Genomic DNA, 6,170 nt, shown 5'->3' on the forward strand with positions numbered 1-6,170 from the left:
CACAGTCCAACTTTCACATCCATACATGACCACTGGAAAAACCATAGCCTTGACTAGATGGACCTTTGTTGGCAAAGTAATGTCTCTGCTTTTGAATATGCTATCTAGGTTGGTCATAACTTTCCTTCAGTCCTCTAAATCTTTCTTCTGAAATGGATAGCCAGTATAAAGTTTCAAGCCAAAGTGAACTTTTTTTTTCTCACTCACTAATTAATTATGAGAAAATAAGTCCTTTAGCCCAGATGACTGACCAGAGTTAAAGAAGGTGGAAAGCCATGTGTTGGTTGCCAACAGCAATGATAGCAACAGTCTCAACATTTTGTAGGCTTTCCAGAAGAACTCTTGGTCCTTAATCATCAGGATTAAACTTCCGTTGACTTAGAAAGTTGGGGTGTTTGCCACTGTATCCCTGAAATCTATCTAATTTGTACCTCTAATAGTCTCTTGGCAATTTGGAAATTTAGACATATTTTCAGATATCGGAACATTTAATGTTAGGGCTTTCTCTTGCAAGGAGAAAAGCTTTTTTTGTTTCTGTGTTTGTTTTCACACCAGGCAGTTTTGAATTAACAACATCCTACTTTGCAGAGATTACTACGATGCAGTATATCCACAGAACTCAGAAAGGGTGCTTCTCATTTCAGTCTGAGATAAATCATTTCCAAACGTGAGGGTCACAAACCCCCAAGGATCCCCAAGGTCCTTAAATCCACCTGCACAGTGATAATGGTCTCAAGTTCAAACCAGCAACATTCCCAAACTATGTTTTCTCTTTTAATGAATATATCTAATATAGCTGCTATATTTAATATAAACTCATTCAAAATAGTTATTAAATATATAGTGTGTTTTTATCATTATGTATATTTTATATTTCTAGTGTAGTAGTAAAAGTACACATTCCAATACATGGAGTGAGGGAGATCCGTTAAATGTTTCAGTTCTGTGGAGAAGTCCTTGGAACCATTGACTTAGATCATAGTTTACAAGAGCTGGAGGCACCTGAATAGTTATGTAGGATTCAGCTTCGTTATTTTACTGATGAGGAAACCGAGGCCCAGAAAATTGAAGAGTCTTGCAGTGTTCCAAAGGTGTGAGTGGTGGTGTTAGGATGTGAGCCCTGTTGTCTCAAGTCCAGGTTCAATGCTAATTCCACTGCAACATGCTGTATTTTAAGATACACAAAGCCAGCTGTCTTAACCCAGGCAACTAGAGTTGGTGCAAAGCCTGGGTTGGCACCTGGAAATTTTGACTTCTGTAGCTGCATGTTGTTGATTTTATCCCTCCTGATAATATCCTCAGAGGTTAAGTTGCAGTAATAGTTCATATTAAATATTAGATGTGATCCTTGCATTCTTTCTGAAGTTCTCACATGTCAAAGAGAAGAGTCACTAGATTTTGTGTGGGTAAGTGGCCTGAAAAGCCAGAATTTTATGAGAAGCCAGTTTTAAACAACTGCTTCTTTTATCCTATTCCCAGTACTAAACTAGGAAATAAACTGGTAGCTCTTTAAGACATAGCAATATAGAAATCTCTTTATTCTTTAGAGTGTAATGATAAATTACTCTTACCTCTTGTGTTATCAGATGCAGAAGGTAGCAGGCTCAAAGCAGAAACAACTGTTGAAAGACAAACAAGAGAATGCAGATTCTTTCATTTTTTTCCATTTAATCACAAAATATTAGTAACTATATTGTGTACGATGTCATCTTAGGACTGTCAGAGAGAGAAATTAAAATTTGGGAAATAGTAGCCATCTCCCTTAAGTGAATGATCATTTTCATCAGGAGTGTAAGACTAGCCAAGAGTTCTTCCATGTATACATACCTTAAAGGCTTTTGAGGAAGGACAGGACAGAGGCATCCCAACTCCACTTTTATAGAGACCGTTTTGCAAACACAGCAGCCACCTCAGCTGTCCCATCTGGGAACCTACTTGGCAAAACCTTTTTTGGCAATCTCTTTGCACAATATTCACTGACTGTGGCTGTGAATGGATATAATTAGAAATATTTCTTGACACCTATAAATAATTTGACAGAGGATGATCTAGGGTTCTTTATAGGCATTTGATAGGGATGGGGATTCAGTGCTTCTAAGGCTATTTCTCCAGCTTTGCTGTTGCGTCATTCATCACAGCATTCAAAGCCAGGTTCCCACTATTCTATAAAACTGGTCCAACAGAATGATCTTGACATGAGGAGTTTAGAACTAATGGATTTGTTAGCCCTTAGAGCCATTAAGGAGCTGGGATGAATTTTAGATCTGACAGTATGATTGGAGGCAGTGAGTGAGGGATATTAAAGCAGAAAATTTCTAGCCCAGGTCCGGATCTTGGAAACACTAGCGATGGATTCTTTCAAGTCTGAGTGCCCAAACATGGAGAAAGTTTAGGCAGATTCTCAGATTAGGCAGTAGTGACAGACCAGTGGGGGAGTCATATAGAATTTAGAGTGGATGTAAACACTTCTGTTCCTTTTCTGGAGGACATGGCTGTCTTCAGTTCACATGTTTTCATTGAGGAAACAACAAGATGCCATGTGATTTCCATGTATGTTTCCACTGAATAATGGAAGGAGACATAAATACACATTCCTAGTTAACAGACAAATCCTCATGACTATGTGTTGCTCAAATGAGGTGGGTAATACACATTTTTATTGAAGGTGGGAGGAAAGCTATGGTATCCATAAGACTCTCCCTCTCTGAATTGAGAACATGAGTGGGCTGTCACATATGCCCATAGTACAGGTAAATTGGGTTTTGGTGGTTTTGCCATAGGCAGCTGCTGCTGAACATGACAGGAAACCTATCTACTCTGTGCGACTGAGATCTGATGTGATATTTTTGTCTATCATCTGCTAGCTTAAATGACCGATCAGTGTGATTACTGTTTTCAAATGTCCTATTAACTTAGAATTTCTTTTTCATACATTTGCAGATTGAATCTCTTACATGTTTTATTTCTTTGATACACTACTGTGGAAGAGTTGGTCAGCCTGTTCCCTGCCTCCCCTCCCCCAGTCTCCATGGAAATGATTCACTGAAGTCTAGTGACTCACCCAAAATGTTAGTCTTGAAGCCAGAAAGAAGAGACATCTTTTGATTTTTTTCTCAAATTTAAGATTTTCACAATTTATTTATTTTTTTTTCATCTGGACCTTAATATCTAAATGATAGACATACATGTTATCAAACACATGCACTAGTTTTGGAACTGAAAGATGAAAGAAGAAACTATGGATGAGACCAAGACATATAGGCTGAGTTATACAGGTAGAGCTACTGGGGATTCTCTACCTAAAAGTCACAGCTTTGCCTAGTTGTAGCTAGATTGATCATGCAGTTCTTATAAAGTCTAAAGCAAGGAGTAGGTGGAAGGTGAGGAAGTAGAGTCGGTTTGTCTATATAACACTTTTGAGAATCTGTGTAGAGAAAAGCAGAGAAATGGCTCAATAGCTGGAGAAAAAAATAGGGTCAAGGGAGAGTTTACGAAAGGATATAGTAGAGTGGGAGAGATCGGAAATAAAACTGAAGGAAAAGGATAGGCCATTGTGGGAATATTCTAAGTGGGGGGAAGGGATGAGACTCAGAGCCAGGCAGAAGAGAGGGCCCTGAATTGGTGGAGAGCCCTCCACATCAGAAGCTGGTTTTACAGTAAAAATGGGCGGCCTTTTTCATCTGATGACATTCAGTTTCTTTTTTTCTTTTAATCAGGATGTGAGATCATTTTGTCAGGCAAAGAGGGAAATGGAAATTTGAGGAGAATGGGAAGATTTGAAGTAGAGAGAAATAAGAGTGAGCAAGCTGACTACGTACCTCCTGCACTGAAGGCTTACTGGGGTTAGTGATTGGGAGTTTCTCCGAAGTGTGGAGTAATGAGTTGTTGGATTCATTAGTGTTTTTGCTCTCAAGTGTGACAGGGGATAGGAGATGGCAAGGATGTTTAGGACTCTGTCAGTAGAATAGACAAAAAGCCAAATTATGCATTTTTGCTTAGTTGGGGGAGAAATAAAGATGAAATGGGGGCTGATGGATATGGAAGAAACAAAAGGTCAAAATATTGGCGATGTCAATGGAGTTGAAGAATTGTTATGTTGAGAATAGTCCAACAAGCAAGCTAGAAAATCAGGAGAGAGTTGCTTGATTTGGTGACTTAGAAGGTTAGGCATTTTCTAGAGTGAGGCTGTGGAAGAGATGGAATGGAGGCAGAAGTCAGTGTATTGGATGAACTATCCATGTGGGCACGAAGTCTACCAGGAATGTAGTGCGAATTGCGTGGAGAGAGGAGAGGTGCCAAAATCTTCAATGAATGAGAAGTCATTGCTGCTAAGTCGCTTCAGTCATGTCCAACTCTTTGCAACCCCATAGACAGCAGCCCACCAGGCTCCCCTGTCCCTGGGATTCTCCAGGCAAAAACACTGGAGTGGGTTGGCATTTCCTTCTCCAATGCATGAAAGTGAAAAGTGAAAGTGAAGTTGCTCAGTCGTGTCCAACTCTTAGCGACCCCATGGACTACAGCCTACCAGGCTCCTCCATCCATGGGAGTTTCCAGGCAAGAGTACTGGTGTGGGGTGCCATTGCCTTCTCCAATGAGAAGTCATTAGGTGTCATCAATAGCTATGTTGAATAGCAGGATAACATGATTCTCAAGGAAGAGCTTTCTGTAAGAGGATAAACAGCAGTGGGGGTCAAGGGGGTTATCAGCTCTAGCTTAGGACTAAAGCATTCTTAAGGCATTAGGGAATAATGGTCAGCTCTTATAAGAGCTTCCAGAGAAGCAGTGTTCTTGGTGGGTGGCAGATTTTAGTTCAAGCCAAGAGGTGGAGCATGTTCCAAGAGGCATGAGGAATCTCATGTTTTCCAGGAGAGTCAATATTCGGTGAGGTCTCACTAAGACTGGCTGCAATTGTCAGAGCCTGCCTCTCTTTCCTGTTTCTCTGCTTAACATTTGTCCATTTTCCTATTCACTTTTCTCACTAAGTCAGTAGCCAAATGAAATGGCAATGTAAGATTGGAATATTAGGTTGTAACCACTGGCAGAGAATTGAATAATATATTAAGGACTGTTAAAAACTGCTTTATAAAGTATTTTAAAGTGCAACTCGAGGTGTAGCATTAAACAGTTATCTCTAATGATTGGTAGAAAGCAGATGGAGGTGTGTAATACCCCAGAGGGAATCATCCCGAGGAGCTGAGATCCAGAGGGTGCAGTTGAATAACTTAACCTACTGGATAATGTAGTTAAAAACATTTAATTTTGTATTGTTCCTTTTAAATAGGTGTGTAATGTTCTTGTAAGACCTTTGTTGTATATATTCCTAATAGATAAGATAATGCTGTTTAATCTGCTCCCTGCCTGTGAAAAATAAGGGGAAGGCCCATGCTGGCCTCAGCACATGTAAATCTGTAGTAGTAATATCAATTACAGTAATGACAGCAATTGCCGTACGCTGTAGAGAGGCACAGTGTGGGAACCAAAAGATCAAATAATGACAGTAGGGAACTGACTTTTGGGAAATATAAATTGACCTTCTGTTGCTAGTAGAAGTACTAGGAGAAAGCCTTATAAAAAGTACAGAAATTTCCAAAGAGACGGAACTACTGAAATACATTCATTCTTAACAAGTGAGAAGACTCAATAAAACAAACAACAGAACATCTGTAGGTAGTGAAAAAACTACAGTTCCAGAAAATCTATAAAACAGATTTCCCTCTCAAGGGGTCCTAGTCCCAACTTAGTGGATATAAAGTTTGCATTTTAAATACTTTTGCATGTCTATTCCAATTTTTTTCAACTTTTTTCTTTTATGTAGGTAATTGCTGTTTTATTTGTTCTCAGTCTTAGGATCAAGGATTTCCTACCGTTTTATGAAGAAGGTCAGTAAATTCACTAAGAGAAATCCTTTTTTCCTGATAACTAGCTGATGCTTTGCTGGCTGCGATTTACACTCGGCTCTGCATACTCTTGTTTTGAATGTCTAAGATCTGCCTCTAGGCTTCCTACCTGCTCTTCCCACAGGGCCATGTCGTGTTTAGGGCTCTTCCTAACAGGGACTGGCTTGGCTGCTCATTCCATGTTTTATTTTTGGTGACTAAATACTTCTCCGTAAGTTATAAGTAATATGTTTGTTCCTTGTGACACCAAAAGATAAATTGACACTGTAAAAA

This window comes from Capra hircus, chromosome 19 (genome assembly GCF_001704415.2).
Source record: "Capra hircus breed San Clemente chromosome 19, ASM170441v1, whole genome shotgun sequence".
In the NCBI taxonomy this organism is placed as follows: Eukaryota; Metazoa; Chordata; class Mammalia; order Artiodactyla; family Bovidae; genus Capra; species Capra hircus.